Source organism: Lithobates pipiens, unplaced genomic scaffold (assembly GCF_037356315.1).
Source record: "Lithobates pipiens isolate NorthernLeopardFrog02 unplaced genomic scaffold, aLitPip1_a1.2 Scaffold_22, whole genome shotgun sequence".
Classification (NCBI taxonomy): Eukaryota; Metazoa; Chordata; class Amphibia; order Anura; family Ranidae; genus Lithobates; species Lithobates pipiens.
This window is the reverse complement of record NW_027507784.1, coordinates 124,519,831-124,537,685: the sequence shown is the minus strand read 5'-3', so window position 1 is coordinate 124,537,685 and position 17,855 is coordinate 124,519,831.

The window sequence follows — 17,855 nt, the reverse complement described above, 5'->3', positions numbered from 1 at the left end:
CTCTGTCCTATACCCCGGCCTCCTTGTTCTCTCCTTCTCCACTGTGTTTTGTAAAATGCATCTTGGTAACCTGAAAGCCTGTTAAGTGCAGAGACTGAATGGCAATCTATGTCAAAATGTTCTTCCTTTATTTAGTACGGTGGAAGGATACTTGCCAAACAAAAAGGTCTATTGCATACTGCCACCTTCTAATCTACCACCAAGGCCTAATAGGGTGGCAAAGATGAGGGCCGAGGGTAGGAGCACCCAATGAAAATTGTAGGAGCTTGCAAGAAATGTTTCTACTGCATATGTGGTAATGTATTTGACTATATGGTTAAAATAGCTAAGGCCATGCATAGATACTTTTTGGACCATTATGGAGACCTAGGCTAGACACCTACTGTGATTCCTATAATGCTACTGTCAAACATCATCACACCATCAGCAACAATAAATGAAACCTGTATTAAGAAAGCATGGAAAATGCCATTGCTGGCTTCTCCTTCTGAAAATGCTAGTTCCTTGGCTGTCAGTACTTTTAAAAATTACTCTACAATGTGCCTTTGTACATGCTAGGAAATTTGATTTGTTCAAGAGCTAATTCCCTAGCATAATCCCCTCTTTCCTGCCTTGTCATAGCCCTCCTCTCTTTAGGTAGTGTCTAATTACTGTCTGTGATGGCCCAACTCCTTCACCTCTCCCCCATCACCTTCCTTCATAACTATTTATAGGGCTGCCAGGGGAGGAGCAAAGGGGAATACAATAATGTACATATGCAAAACACAAGGCCCGCCAGGCCTTGTCAGGTGACCCATGCACCCAGGTTTGTAGCTATGGTTGACACCTGTCTGGGATTCACCCGGACAGTATGGGTTTTGAAACACTTCCCCGGGTCTCTGCCCGCCTGAGACCCGGGCACATGTACCACCCCCCATATACCATCCATATATACTGTTCTCCGCCTCCCCCCTCATACACCAAGCATATATACAGTCCCCCCCCCCATATAGCATCCATATATACAGTGCCTTGCAAAAGTATTACCTATTTTGTTACATTACAGCCTTTAGTTCAATGTTTTTTAATCTGAATTATATAATTATATGTGATGGATCAGAACGCAATAGTCTAAGTTGGTGAAGTAAAATTTGAAATATTTATTTATTAAACTTTTTTTCAGAAATAAAAAAATGATAATTGGCATATGTATTCACCCCCTTTGTTATGAAGCACATAAAAGGCTCTGGTGAAACCAATTCCCTGCAGAAGTCACATAATTAGTGAAATGATGTCCACTTGTGTGCAATCTAAGTGCCACATGAGCTATCATTACATATACACACCTTTATGAAAGCCCCCAGAGGCTGCAACACCTAAGCAAGAGGCACCACTAACCAAACACTGCCATGAAGACCAAGGAACTCTCCAAACAAGTAAGGGACAATGCTGTTGAGAAGTACAAGTCAGGGTTAGGTTATAAAAAAATATCCAAATATTTGATGATCACTAGGAGCGCCATCAAATCTATCATAACCAAGTGGAAAGAACATGGCACATCAGCAAACCTGCCAAGAGACGGCTGCACACCAAAACTCATGGACCGGGCAAGGATGGCATTAATCAGAGAGATAGCACAGAGACCTAAGGTAACCCTGGAGGAGCTGCAGAGTTCCACAGCAGAGACTGGAGTATCTGTACATAGAATGACAATAAGCCACACGCCCAATAGAGTGGCCAGAAGAAAGCCTTTACTTTCAGCAAAAAAACAAAAAAGACATGTTTTGACATGTTTTGAGTTTGCGAAAAGGCATGTGGGAGACTCCCAAAATGTATGGAGGAAGGTGCTGTGGTCTGATGAGACTAAAATTGAACTTTTTGGCTATTAGAGAAAACGCTATGTCTGCCGCAAACCCAACACATCACATCACCCAAAGAACACCAGCAGTCAGGACTGGGAAACTGGTCAGAGTTGAGGAAAAGATGGAGGTGCTAAATACAGGGATATTTTTGAGCAAAACCTGTACCACTCTGTGTGTGATTTGAGGCTAGGAGAGAGGTTCACTTCCCAGCAGGACAATGACCCCAAACACACTGCTAAAGCAACAAAGCAACACTTAAGTGGTTTAAGAGGAAACATTTATATGTGTTTCATGTTTTCACATCCAACATGAATGGGCAGGAATGGGCAAAAATCCCATGGTAAGATGTGGCAAGCTCATAGAGACTTATCGAAAGCAACTTGGAGCTGTGATAGCCGCAAAAGGTGGCTCTACAAAGTATTGACTTTAGGGGGCTGAATAGTTCCGCACATTGACTTTTTCTGTTATTTTGTCCTATTTGTTGTTTGCTTCAGAATAAAAACAAAACAAAAAAAACGATCTTCAAAGTTGTGGGCATGTTCTTTAAATTAAATTATGCAAATCCTCAAACAATCCATGTTAAATCCAATTAACAAAACACGAAAAATGCCAAGAGGGTGAATACTTTTGCAAGGGACTGTACAGTTCTCACCCCCCCCCATAAACCATCCATATATACAGTTTTCATCGGGTGACACCATTCACTGCCCTACTGACAGCAACCTCTGCTCTACTGACACTGTCCTCGGCTCTACTGACACCATCCTCAGCTCTACTGACACCATCCTCAGCTCTACTGACACCATCCTCTGCTCTACTGACACCATCCTCTGCTCTACTGACACAGTCCTCTGCTCTACTGACACCAACCTCTGCCCTACTGACGCCATCCACTGCCCTACTGACGCCGTCCACTGCTCTGCTGACGCCATCCACTGCTCTATTGACAACATCCACTGCTCTACTGGCTGACCATGTCCACTTTTAAGGTAGGCTAGTTTCATATTTTTACTGACATTTATTTTATTAATTGAATCATATTTTATGGTTACACTAATGCTTTTGTTTTATTTAACCATGCTCCTTTAAGTTGTCCCCCCCCCCCCCCCCCACAGCCACTGTTCACCGTAGCACACCTCATTACTACTCTCTTTGGGTAACCCAAGGTATTTTACAATCCTATAGCGTGTACTGCAAAAAATTGGTGCTGCAAAAGTGTTCGAGTTTGGCTTTAAATATAAGCTGGCAACCTTTTTGTAGCCGGAATATGGCTGAACTCCATTCCTCCACCTCCAGCTCTCAACCTCTACACCCGCTCCCTGCAGTCACTTGTAAACACAAAAACCTTCTGTGTTTACAAGGGACAGCTTTGCTCTCAGTAGCTCCCAAATCTAATAGATCCCTGCACACACTCACCTCAGGGACAAATCTCCAGAATCTGAGAGAGAGAATGATCTCCCTGCAAGGCAAGGCAAGGCAGAGCTACCTATACTGGGAGGTACTAGAGCTGAATATATGGGTATTAGAGCCGCCTACACAGGGAGGTACTTAAGATGAATATATGGGTATTAACGCCACCTACACAGGGAGGTGCTAGAGCTGAATATATGTGTATTAAAGCCGTCTACACAGGGAGGTACTTGAGATGAATATATGGGTATTAAAGCCACCTACACAGGGAGGTACTAAAGTTCAATATATGGGTATTAGCGCCACCTACACAGGGAGGTACTAGAGCTGAATATATGTGTATTAGAGCTGCCTACACAGGGAGGTACTAGAACCTAGCCAGGTAGGAGAGAGTAGAGATGCGAGGAAGCTTTGGGGTAAAGGTTTGGGGTTGCACACTGTGACGCCGTCCACTGCTCTGCTGACGCCATCCACTGCTCTATTGACAACATCCACTGCTCTACTGGCTGACCATGTCCACTTTTAAGGTAGGCTAGTTTCATATTTTTACTGACATTTATTTTATTAATTGAATCATATTTTATGGTTACACTAATGCTTTTGTTTTATTTAACCATGCTCCTTTAAGTTGTCCCGCCCCCCCCCCCCCCCACAGCCACTGTTCACCGTAGCACACCTCATTACTACTCTCTTTGGGTAACCCAAGGTATTTTACAATCCTATAGCGTGTACTGCAAAAAATTGGTGCTGCAAAAGTGTTCGAGTTTGGCTTTAAATATAAGCTGGCAACCTTTTTGTAGCCGGAATATGGCTGAACTCCATTCCTCCACCTCCAGCTCTCAACCTCTACACCTGCTCCCTGCAGTCACTTGTAAACACAAAAACCTTCTGTGTTTACAAGGGACAGCTTTGCTCTCAGTAGCTCCCAAATCTAATAGATCCCTGCACACACTCACCTCAGGGACAAATCTCCAGAATCTGAGAGAGAGAATGATCTCCCTGCAAGGCAAGGCAAGGCAGAGCTACCTATACTGGGAGGTACTAGAGCTGAATATATGGGTATTAGAGCCGCCTACACAGGGAGGTACTTAAGATGAATATATGGGTATTAACGCCACCTACACAGGGAGGTGCTAGAGCTGAATATATGTGTATTAAAGCCGCCTACACAGGGAGGTACTTGAGATGAATATATGGGTATTAAAGCCACCTACACAGGGAGGTACTAAAGTTCAATATATGGGTATTAGCGCCACCTACACAGGGAGGTACTAGAGCTGAATATATGTGTATTAGAGCTGCCTACACAGGGAGGTACTAGAACCTAGCCAGGTAGGAGAGAGTAGAGATGCGAGGAAGCTTTGGGGTAAAGGTTTGGGGTTGCACACTGTGACGCCGTCCACTGCTCTGCTGACGCCATCCACTGCTCTATTGACAACATCCACTGCTCTACTGGCTGACCATGTCCACTTTTAAGGTAGGCTAGTTTCATATTTTTACTGACATTTATTTTATTAATTGAATCATATTTTATGGTTACACTAATGCTTTTGTTTTATTTAACCATGCTCCTTTAAGTTGTCCCGCCCCCCCCCACAGCCACTGTTCACCGTAGCACACCTCATTACTACTCTCTTTGGGTAACCCAAGGTATTTTACAATCCTATAGCGTGTACTGCAAAAAATTGGTGCTGCAAAAGTGTTCGAGTTTGGCTTTAAATATAAGCTGGCAACCTTTTTGTAGCCGGAATATGGCTGAACTCCATTCCTCCACCTCCAGCTCTCAACCTCTACACCTGCTCCCTGCAGTCACTTGTAAACACAAAAACCTTCTGTGTTTACAAGGGACAGCTTTGCTCTCAGTAGCTCCCAAATCTAATAGATCCCTGCACACACTCACCTCAGGGACAAATCTCCAGAATCTGAGAGAGAGAATGATCTCCCTGCAAGGCAAGGCAAGGCAGAGCTACCTATACTGGGAGGTACTAGAGCTGAATATATGGGTATTAGAGCCGCCTACACAGGGAGGTACTTAAGATGAATATATGGGTATTAACGCCACCTACACAGGGAGGTGCTAGAGCTGAATATATGTGTATTAAAGCCGCCTACACAGGGAGGTACTTGAGATGAATATATGGGTATTAAAGCCACCTACACAGGGAGGTACTAAAGTTCAATATATGGGTATTAGCGCCACCTACACAGGGAGGTACTAGAGCTGAATATATGTGTATTAGAGCTGCCCACACAGGGAGGTACTAGAACCTAGCCAGGTAGGAGAGAGTAGAGATGCGAGGAAGCTTTGGGGTAAAGGTTTGGGGTTGCACACTGTGCAACCCTGCATTCTGTACACAGTGCACCCTTGAACTCTGAACTCTGTATATAACACACTCCTTGACCCTGCACTTTGTATATATTGCGCCCCTAAACCCTGCACTCAGTGCATAGGGCATAGCACACGTCTGAACTGCACTTTGTACGTAACACAGTCATGAACTCTGCACTCTGTACATAGCACACCCCAGATACAACCGACTGAGGGCAACCATACTGCTGATGTGGCCTAAGAGGAAATAAAGTTTGACACCCCTGCTATAAAGTGTCAGTTGAGAGACAGCTCTGAATCTGCTGATGTGGGCAACATCACATCCAAGATGGTGGCAACCAGCAGCAGTGTCAGGCCTTTTTAATGTCCACACAAGACTTACAGTTAAATAACATGGGTAAAATATGTTAAAAGCACGTATAACCTTATGGGAAGGTCATTGTTGATATAAATAGCCTGGCTACAGGGTCTCTTTAGAGGGGTAGTAAACCTGCTGACTTTTTTTTTTCTCCACCTGTAAGGGAAAAGGCATAATAAGCTAGTATGCACTGCACAATAGCTCATTATGGAATACTTATCTTAGAACGAGACGTCGGTATCTCACCGGGTCCATGCCGAGGGAGCTGACATTTTCCCTCGGCATGTCTTCCGGGTATCGCAGCTCTGGCGCTGTGAGTGGCTGGAGCCGCAATGTCGTCACTTCTTTCCAGCAAGGTCCGGCGTCTGCCGGACTTTCAGCTGAGAATCCCCGCTGAAGACAGTGGCTCATTGCAAGGGGAATATCTCCTAAACCGTACAGGGAGTGTTTCCCACTTCCCTCTGGTGCCCTCTCCAGTCTAGTTAGTCTATGAAACAAACATCACTGTCTGTATACCTCCAAACCTCTGGAGAGTCGCAGACACCCTGAGTTCAGAGTATGGACCATTTTAGATCTATCTACATTTCCCAGTAGACCTTTTTCTCCAAATATAGCTAGGTCTGCAGAGTCAGCATGTCTGTATTTTTGTTGGTGTTCAAATATTTGTTGAAAACAAATGTGGTCTATGCAGCTGTTATAGTGATACTAAACCCAGGACCCTGCATTCACTATATATGGTTTCCCACAGTACACAGAACATAGCAATGCAATTGTTTTAGTAAATCTAAACAGCTAAATACCTTTTTTTCATTTGCAGTAAATAGCAGGCTTGTGATTTCTATCCAGTGTCTGGTTAAAGCTTGTAGGAGTTTTAATTCTGCACTGACTGTCCAATAAGGCTGCAGGACCCTGACTCTCTGTCTGGACAGTGCTGATTGGCCCTGTGCTGATCACACACACTCTCCCAGGGAAATAAAACAACAACTCTCTAGCAATACACACCAAACTGAGCATGTGCAGCTTGTCCCCTAGACTGTATCGTATCAGGAAATAGATTGGGGACAGTGGAAGAAGGGGAGGAACAGGGAAGTCAGGGTGAAACAGTCTTTTTACATGATGCAGAGGATTAAACCCTTGGGTTCCACAATGAGTATAGCAAGCATGCTTTACTGCATACACAGACTGATTTTATTGTTGTGGGTTCAGTAATACCTTAAGAGTCAAGTTACATGTAGTTCTACTTCCAGAGGAATCACTGGATTGTTTGAGTGCTCCTGACCTGCTCTAGTGATGACCCACCCTGTAGCTGGACCTGAAAAACATCAACACAACCTGGAATTGTTGGTGTTATTAACAAAAAAAGCCCTGTAAGGGTCCTTTCACACGGGGCGGATCAGTTCTGATCCGCCCCGTGGATGTCCGTTTGCTCAGCGGGGATCACTCCGCCGATCCCCGCTGAGCAGGGAGATGACAGGTCTGTCTCCGCACACTGTGCAGGGACGGACCTGTCACAGCGCCGCTCTCCCCTATGGGAGATCGGATGACGACGGACCGCAGTGCCCGTCGTCACCCGATCCGATCCGCAGACGGATGGAAAAATAGCTTTTTCCTCCGTCACACTTTTTCGGATCGGAGCGGGTCGGATGTCAGCGGACATGTCACCGCTGACATCCGACGCTCCATAGAGCTCTATGGAGCACCCGTTCAGGTCCGCCTGAAAAACTGACAGGCGGGCCTGAACGGGACGTTAGTGTGAAAGGGGCCTAAGGGTTTTACAAGGTGATTGTACAATCACCTTGTAAAACAACCCATTCAGTTTAAAATAGAAATGAAACATTTTTGTATAGGTATAAAACATTTTTTTAAATACATTTTGTCAGTTTTTATGAGGCTTAATGTATATGGGGCGTTTTACAACCTCCCCTGAACGAGTTAACTTGACATATTGTATCCGACGTTTAAAAATTTCAGTTTTGCCGCGTTTACATGCCACGTTTGCTTTTAGAAGCGCTTTTTTTCAAATAGTCAAAAATTTTAAATCACTGTAAATGAAACATGGCTAAATTCACGTTATCGCGTTTACAAGCTGTTGCAGGAGTTTGGCGTTTCAAATGCCTCTGAACATCCGTCATGAAGGGATTTTTTTGCTTTCCAAAAAATGCTTCTAAACTGCCTAGAAACTACTACTACAGTGGTGTGAAAAAGTGTTTTCCCCCTTCCTCATTTCCTGTTCCTTTGCATGTTTGTCACACTTAAGTGTTTCGGAACATCAAACCAATTTAAACAATAGTCAAGGACAACACAAGTAAACACAAAATGCAATTTGTAAATGAAGGTGTTTATTATTAAAGGTGAAAAAAAATCAAAACCATCATGGCCCTGTATTGTAAAAGTGATTGCCCCCCTTGTTAAAACATACTATAACTGTGGTTGTCCACACCTGAGTTCAATTTCTCTAGCCACACCCAGGCCTGATTATTGCCACACCTGGTCACAATCAAGGCATCACTTAAATAGGAGCTGCTTGACACAGTAAGGTCCACCAGAAGATCCTTAAAAGCTACACATCATGCCGAGACCCAAAGAAATTCAGGAACAATTGAGAAAGAAAGTAATTGAGATCTATCAGTCTGGAAAGGGTTATAAAGCCATTTCCAAAGCTTTGGGAATCCAGCGAACCACAGTGAGAGCCATTATCCACAAATGGCGAAGACATGGAACAGTGGTGAACCTTCCCAGGAGTGGCCACCCGCCCAAAATTACCCCAAGAGCGCAGCGACGACTCATCCAAGAGGTCACAAAAGACCCCACAACAACGTCCAAGGAACTGCAGGCCTCACTTGCCTCAGTTAAGGTCAGCGTTCATGCCTCCACCATCAGGAAAAGACTGGGCAAAAATGGCCTGCATGGCAGAGTTCCAAGGAGAAAACCACTGCTGAGCAAAAAGAACATCAAAGCTCGTCTCAATTTCTCCACAACACATCTTGATGATCCCCAAGACTTTTGGGACAACATTCTGTGGACCGATGAGACAAAAGTGGAACTCTTTGGAAGGTGTGTGTCCAAGTATATCTGGCGTAGAAGGAACACTGCATTTCATAAAAAGAACATTATACCAACAGTAAAATATGGTGGTGGTAGTGTGATGGTCTGGGGCTGTTTTGCGGCTTCAGGACCTGGAAGACTTGCCGTGATAAAAGGAACTATGAATTCTGCTGTCTACCAAGAGATCTTGAAGGAGAATGTCCGACCATCTGTTCGTGTACTCAAGCTGAAACGAACTTGGGTTCTGCAGCAGGACAATGATCCTAAACACACCAGCAAGTCCACCACCGAATGGCTGAAGAAAAACAAAATGAAGACTTTGGAGTGGCCTAGCCAAAGTCCTGACCTGAATCCTATTGAGATGTTGTGGTATGACCTTAAAAAGGCCGTTCATGCTCGAAAACCCTCTAATGTAACTGAATTAGGACAATTCTGCAAAGATGAGTGGGCCAAAATTCCTCCAGGACGCTGTAAAAGCCTCATTGCACGTTATCGCAAACGCTTGGTTGCAGTTGTTGCTGCTAAGGGTGGCCCAACCAGTTATTAGGTTTAGGGGGCAATCACTTTTTCACACAGGGCCATGATGGTTTGGATTTTTTTTCACCTTTAATAATAAACACCTTCATTTACAAATTGCATTTTGTGTTTACTTGTGTTGTCCTTGACTATTGTTTAAATTGGTTTGATGTTCCGAAACACTTAAGTGTGACAAACATGCAAAGGAACAGGAAATGAGGAAGGGGGCAAACACTTTTTCACACCACTGTATACTACTACTACTATAAACGACCCTATGTACATGTACTGATAAAATAACAGAGGAGAGTTCAGGGGCAGCTGGAAAAGAAAACGCCCAACTGCTCCAAAAGGTCAGTTTACCAGCAGCAATGTACATGAAGCCTAAGTGATCACATTCCCTCTGATCTCAGCAACATAAGAGCTGGGGGGAGGAGAAGCAGCAGTACACTGAGCGAGCTTCCCAGTGAATGGCTGTGCAGGGGAGGATGGGGGGGAGGGGTGGATATCCGAACGAATCTGATCATTGGAGGAGAGCAGGCTGTGTTCCCAGCATAGCTAGAGAACTGACCACGTTGTATTCTGCTGTTTAGTATGGTTATTTTTTAATAGGAAAGTGGAGGGACTGGCAGGAACACCAGGAATAAAGGAAGAAAAACCAGTGATTTCACACAAAGGAAGCAATAAAAGGAGAACAGGATACTTTCTCATACAAGTACATGGTACAGCAGCCACATAACGGGAATATGAAATGTTGGGGTAACAGACGCTTTAAGCAATAAATAACAATTCAACAAAGACAGATTTGGAGCAATTTAAATTTGCACAATATTAGAACTGTCTCAACTACTGGCACAATAAAATGCCAGACAATATCACAATATGACAAATCATGTATTAAGCAACCTATCTATCAGTGGCGGCCCATGCATTAAGGGCGTATGGGTGCTGCCCCCTCTCTCCTTCTGTCCCCTCTATCACCAATAGATAGATTCATTCATTGCATGAATCTATCTATGGCCACCGCTGCTACCGCTATTCAGGCGCCCGACCCCTTTTATATCGGCAGGAGGTGTTTTTGAAGCTCCCGATTAGAGCCATAGGCTCTAATAGGCGTAAAAAAAAAAAGGTGCCCTGCGAGTGCCATGCTGGGTGCCCCAAAAAAAAATGTCAGCACCAGCCGCCACTGCTATCTATATGTCCCTGACTAGCCACTGACTCTAATACCCTGTCTGCATTGGGGCCCTTTACTCTTGGTGGACAGTTCTTTTTCCAAATAGGAGATTTGTAATATCCGCAGATCGTTGCTCCAGCAGAATTACTCAACAGACAACATGAATGGAAACGGCCAGACATATACACATAGCTCCCAACAGTCCCTGATTTTGAGGGACTGTCCCTGATTTGCAGAAATGTCCCTCTGTCCCTTATTCCTCCTCATTTGTCCCTCATTTTGGTCTGATCTATATAGATGTATATAAAATACACTTTTTATCTATCACAAGGTGTTTTCCAGGACTAAACCTTTCATCCGATTTCTAAATTGCTGCATTTGTAAATTCCAAAAGCCAATATAAAGGAATAGCAGTGGTAAAAAAAGCACTTGTGATTTTAACCAATCTTTTTTTTTGTACAATTCTCCTTTAAGAGGGCGTGACAAGGGGTGTGTCCTATGACTGCATACTTTTGCTAATAGGTGCCCCTCATTCCAATCTCAAGAAGTTGGGAGTCAGAATGGGCTTTGTGTTCGGGTCGAGCATGAGTTTGACTCAAACATTGGCTGTTCGCCCGTTCGCCGAATAGCGTACAATTTGGGGTGTTCGCGGCAAATTTGAAAGCCACGGAACACCCTTTAAATGTCTCAGGGAGAAATGAAAAGTGCTAATTTTATTTTTGTTTACAAATGGTTTTTATTATGTATAAGGTCACAGTACAAGATTTTAACAGTGGTAGAAGAAGTACAAGTGAGAGAGTCATTTAGATATGAGAAAATGCACATAGTAGATTATAAATCTATATAACATTTGCAGGGAAGGATCTGTAAATGTGCTTAATTAGATTAACAGTAGTGAACATTACACCAGTAGTGAGATTTCCCACAAAGACCATTTTTTTTGGTATATGAGCATGGTGTCATATAATGTGTGGTGTATTCTTTCTGATAGTTTGATGTTCGCCATACGGTTGAGAACCTGAGGCCATGGTACGTTGGATGAACGCCAGTTGGAAGCTATGGTCCAGTGGATAGAGCTAAATAAAGTATGGATTAGGCTAGAACTGGCTAATGGTATGTCTTGTATGGGGGAGAATAGAAGGCACATTTGGGGTGTTAGTGGGATTTTTCTGCCTGAAATTTGATCAGTCATGAGACTTGCGTTGTGCCAGATTTTAGATGGGAGCAATCTCAAAATATATGTAGTAGTGTCCCATGTTTTCAGCAGCCCCTGAAACAGAGTGGGGATGTTGATGGGTAGAATGAATTGAGTTTGGCAGGGGTAAGATACCACCTAAGAAGCAGTTTTGTGGCAGATTCTCTAATGGTGGTAGTTTTGGTGCATTTGTGTAAGTTTTCAAAAATGGTATCCTATTGTTCGGGGGGGGGGGGGGGGGGATGAAACGTTTAGGTCTGATTCCCACTGTAGCATGGGGTGTGATTTTTCTGGCGTTTATCAATTTTGTAAATTAGTCCTTTGTCCCGTGGGGAGGAAATACAAATCTGTTCGAATTGTGGGAAGGGGGTACGTAGAGTGAGTGAGTAGTATTTTTGGTAGAAGTGTTTTATTTTTGTATAATTTTCATGTTCTGTAGGTGCAAGGTCATATTTTGTTTGTAGTTCAGTGAAAGAGTAAAATGTATTGTTATGGGCAAGTGATTTTAAATTTGTTCGTTTATGCAGTTTCCATATTGTTAATGAGTGTGAGAGGAAGTGAAGTGAGGGTCTCCTAGAAAAGATGCTAGGGGAGGAATGTCTGAAGACATGTTGAATTTTGTATCTTGTCTGTTCCACAGTTGGAGGGAATGTGTTACAATTAGGTTTAATGGTCTTATTTTCTGTGGTAAGATAGACTTGGACCAGAGTAGTCCTTGTAGGTGGTATGGAAGGACTGATTGTTCTTCGAACAGGAGCCAGGGGATTTGGAAGGCTGGAGCGTACCATTGTGCTAGCTGGGTGAATCTGGCTGACAGATAATAAATCCATAAACTTGGGATATTAGACCTCCTTTTAGTTGTGGCCTAAACATTAAGGCCGCGTACACACGGGCGGACTGTTGGCTCAACTTTGTCCGCTGAACAGTGTTTCAGCGGACAGTCCGCTCGTGTGTGGGGCTTCAGCGGACAGTTTCAGCGGACAGTTTGACGAACAAAGTTTTTCGGAAATTCCGAAAAACTGTCCGCTGAAACTTGGTTTGAGCGGACAGTCCGCCCGTGTGTAGGCTACTTTCGAAATGAGCAAACTGTTCCCGCTCGGAGGGAAGTCTGCTCATTTCGAGCGCGTGTGCAGGTAGGCGGGGCCCGCGACGGAGACGTCGCGGGCTCCGCCGCCTGGAATGGACTTAAAGGGGAACCCCAACGCCGAAAAAAATCGGCGTGGGGGTCCCCCCAAAGTCCACAACAGACCCTTGTCCGAGCACGCTACCCGGCCGGCCAGGAAAGGGGGGCGAGCGAGCGCGCCCCCCCTCCTGAGCCGTACCAGGCCGCGTGCCCTCAACATGGGGGGTGCCTTGGGGAAGGGGGGGCCGCGCGGCCCCCCCACCCCAAAGCACCTTGTCCCCATGTTGATGAGGACAAGGGCCTCTTCCCGACAACCCTGGCCGTTGGTTGTCGGGGTCTGCGGGCGGGGGGCTTATCGGAATCCGGGAGCCCCCTTTAATAAGGGGGCCCCCGGATACCGGCCCCCCACCCTATGTGAATGAGTATGGGGTACAATGTACCCCTACCCATTCACCTGTAAAATAAAAGTACCCAAAAAAAAACACAACACACGAGATAAAATATTTTATTGCACAGCTCCGGGGGTCTTCCGTCTTCGGGGGTCTTCTCGCCGGACTCCTCCGCTATCTTCTTGTAGCTCTTTTGCTAGCGGAGGAGTCCGGCTTTCTTCCTCCCCACCGCCGGCCTCTTCTCCCGACTTCGGGGGTCTTGTCCCCCTCTTCGGTTCTTCTGCCGGGCCACCGCGCCTTCTTATAGCTCTTTTGCAGGCGGTGGCCCGGTCTTCTGTCGCCGCTGTCACCGCCGCCTTCCGTTCTTGTTCTTCTTCTTGTTCTTCTTGTTCTTCTCCAGGAGATGTTGACACGTCGCTCTCTCCGGCCGGAATGCCAGAGCCGCGCTGTGCGGCCACTTATATAGTGACAATGGGGCGGTGTCACATGGTATATGTCACATGGGTTGGTCACATGGTGACCCCGCCCCCTTACGATGTCATAGTCCCCATGTGACATCAACCCATGTGCACAGGCAAGGGGCTCTATTGCCAGGTCAAAGAGGAGCGGGGAAAGGGGGCAACCTTGCCTAGTGCCCTTGCTCAGAGGCAAAAAGTCAGAATTGTTGCCGGGGAGTTTGATGCGTGTTTGAGGGTTATAGTAGAGTGCTTTGAAACCATGTAAGAATTCACTGTTTATGCCGTATTTGGGGAGTAGTGTGTCTAAGTATGACCAGCTGATGCTGTCGAAGGCTGTCGAAGGCTTTGTGGATATCAAGACTAAGTAAGAGAGTAGGTTTAGAGTCTAGTCAGTCTTATGTTATCCGTAATTTGTCTGTTTGGGATGAATCCTGTTTGGTCTGGATTTATTAATGGGGAAATAACAGTAGCTAGTCTGTCAGCTAGCATTCGGCCAAATATTTTGAGATCATTATCAATGACCGAAATTGGGCAATAGTTTTGTGGGATGGAGTGATCTTTATTTGGTTTGGTAAGAAGGGACATGTTTGCTAGGAGCATTTCTGATGGGAATTGGTTTCCTTGTAGGATATGGTTATATAATTTTGTTAGGTGTGGGTTTATGTGGAGGCAAATTTTTTATAATATGATGTGGAATATCCATCAGGGCCTGTGGAGGTTTTTAACAAGCTTATAATTCTATTAATTTCTGTGTCTGAGCAAGGAGCGTTGAGAATCTCTATTTGTTGGTTAGATAAAACGGGTAGTGTAATATCATTAAGCTAGTTCAGGGAAGATTGTTTAGGTGGACCTGGGGAGTAGAGAGAAGCTTTTTATAGAAGTCTAAAAATATGTTCATAACTTCTTTGGGATGGGGTACTAAGTTGCCTGAAGAATTCCTTAATTTATAGGTGTGGGGGGGGGTTTGTCGTTTGATTTCGTTTTCTGGCAAACATGGTAGAGTATGAATTGCTATTAAGCAAAAACCTGGTTTTAGACCACCTAAGGGCTTTTTCTGTATCTGATGTAAGCGATGAGGCTAAGGCTGTGCGTTTTTCTAGGATTTGTTTAAAAAGATCGCTGGAGGGGTTTTGGTTGTTCCTGTGATATAAGAGATCTAGATTTCTTGTAAGAGATCTTATATCAGCGAGTTTAGATTTGTTTTTAGTTGAGGCAATATTAATCAAATGGCCTCTTATGACTGCTTTATGTGCCATCCATAAAGTTGTAGGTGGCATGTCTGGTGCTATGTTAAATGCAAAGTATTGCTCGAGGTGAGATAAAATTTCTTGAGAGATTGATGGATCAGTTAACAGGGAATCATTTATTCACCATTTATGCGTAATGGATGCTAGGCCTATATGTGAGGTGTTGAAGGAGACTATATGGTGGTCTGACCAAGGACATGGGTGAATCTCTGCTTTTGAGGAATTGGTTAATAAGTTGGGGTACAAAATATATAATCCAGCCGTGCATAGCTGTCATGTGGGTGAGAGTAGAATGTGTAGGCTTTGTTCCCTACATTGTGAGCTCTCCATGTATCTACTAGTTGGTGGTTGTACAAAGATCGGTTTCGTGATTTAGGGAATGCTTTAGAGCAGGGATATGCAATTAGCAGACCTCCAGCTGTTGCAAAACTACAAGTCCCATCATGCCTCTGCCTCTGGGTGTCATGCTTGTGGCTGTCAGAGTCTTGCTATGCCTCATGGGACTTGTAGTTCTGCAACAGCTGGAGGTCAGCTAATTGCCTATCCCTGGTCTAGGGTATCGAAGAATTTAGAAAGAAAGCTTGTATGTGCGTCATTAGGGGCATATACTGAAGTCATGGTGACCAAGCGTCCTTTTATTGAACCTTTCAAGATCAGATATCGACTGTCTGGGTCTTTAAAAACACTTTGTGTTTCAAACACCACTGAGTTCCTTACAAAGATTGCTGTGCCTCTGGATTTAGTGTTATACGTTGTGCAACAGAATTGACTATCAAAAAATGTAGGATGTTTATCTGTTGCAAAATGGGTTTCCTGCAACAGAATAATGTCAGCCCCCAATCTCTTGTAGTGACGGAAAGCTTTTTTTCTCTTTTGAGGAGAGTTAATGCCCTGGGCATTGTGAGATATCACCCTAAGTCCCTTTGGATAGATGATGGGTAATTGTAGTAGTTGTAGGGTGATAGATAAAGCTCACGAGGCCCAGGGCACAGCAGCCATGCGAAAAGATACAAAATTACTATTGTCCTCATCACCATCAGCATTGGGATTTTCATAGGGCCTGTGAAAGAGATCAGACTATTCATTACTATGATATAGTGTAATTAGTGTGAAGCACCACTAGACCAAAAAACATTTTGGTGTGGACAAAATTGTCCAAAACTCACATAGGGAGCCTTATCTGTTAAAATAACAGATAACATGATCAGATGCGTAAAAAACGCTACAAGCTGAGCCATATTTTGGGAACCCATTGTGAGTAGGGGGACATACTAACTGAGACGGAGCATATCAGCCTCTATATAAGACAGAAAATGTATGTGCATGCAGTATATCATGCATGAAAAAATTGAAAAACAAAAATATATAACTTCATGTAAAAGGCAATATAGAAAACCAACGAATGGCCCTCCAAGGGGTATATCAACTGTTTACTTTGAGTTGCCATAATAACTTGCAACCACTCGAAATTTTAACCACTTAACAACTGGTCCATAGCCGAATGACGGTTACAGGGCAGTTGTTTAACTCTGAGAGGCTGTCATATGATGTCCTCCCAGAATTCCGCTCTTGCGCGCCCCCTGGGGCGTGCATTCAAGAGCATCCATGACCGTCGGGTCCATAGGCTCATCGCAGCCGTTTACCACGTGATCGCTCCGTCAAATGACGGAGCGATCACTTGTAAACAAACCAGCGTCATGTTATGACACCGGTTCCTCCCTCCCCTCTCTGTACCGATCGGTACAGCGGAGGGGGAAGAGATCGGTGTCAGCAGCACTGTGGGCTGCATCTGCAGTGCCCACAGTGCTGCTCACCGAAGATTAACCCCTCAATTCCCTGCCAATACTCTGCAATACCCTGCAATACTCTGCAATACCCAATAACTTACCAATACTCTGCAATACCCAATACCCTGCCAATACTCTGCAATACCCTGCAATACTCTGCAATACCCAATACCCTGCCAATACTCTGCAATACCCTTCAATACTCTGCAATACCCAATACCCTGCCATTACTCTGCAATGCCCAATACCCTGCCAATACTCTGCAATACCCTGCAATACTCTGATATACCAAATACCCTGTCAATACTCTGCAATACCCAGCAATACTCTGCAATACCCAATACCCTGCCAATACTCTGCAATACCCAATACCCTGCCAATACTCTGCAATACCCTGCAATACTCTGCAATACCCTGCCAATACTCTGCAATACCCTGCAACACCCAATACCCTGCCAATACTCTGCAATACCCTGCCAATACCCTGCTAATACTCTGATATACCAAATACCCTGTCAATACTCTGCAATACCCAGCAATACTCTGCAATACCCAATACCCTGCCAATACTCTGCAATACCCAATACCCTGCCAATACTCTGCAATACCCTGCAATACTCTGCAATACCCTGCCAATACTCTGCAATACCCTGCAACACCCAATACCCTGCCAATACTCTGCAATACCCTGCCAATACCCTGCTAATACTCTGCAATACCCTGCCAATACTCTGCAACACCCTGCAATACCCTGCCAATACTCTGCAATACCCTGCCAATACTCTGCAATATCCTGCAATACTCTGCCAATACTCTGCAATACCCAGCAATAATCTGCAATACTCTGCAATACCCTGCCAATACTCTGCAATACCCTGCCAATACTCTGCCATTTTTATTTTTTTATTTCAGGCTTCCCAGCCTAGAGGTGAGATGTGGGGTCTTGACCCCATATCTCACTGTAAAGAGGACCTGTCATGCCA